Here is a 204-nt window from a genome sequence, read left to right on the forward strand (position 1 = left end):
AAACTGCAGACTCTCTTGAACAAGTCTTGGGAATCCTTTGAAGCCAGGTGGCTGGCAGCTGTCTGCAGTGTGGTCTGAGCCTTTTGCTGAGTGGCCACAGGCTCAGCAATGGCACTAAAACTGAATCTGCATTAACCTGGTGAACACCATTTGCCCCAGCCTGGTGACTCTCTGAAACACTGCCTCACCCACCTTGCATGGGGC

This window comes from Hipposideros armiger, unplaced genomic scaffold (assembly GCF_001890085.2).
Source record: "Hipposideros armiger isolate ML-2016 unplaced genomic scaffold, ASM189008v1 scaffold_475, whole genome shotgun sequence".
NCBI lineage: Eukaryota > Metazoa > Chordata > Mammalia > Chiroptera > Hipposideridae > Hipposideros > Hipposideros armiger.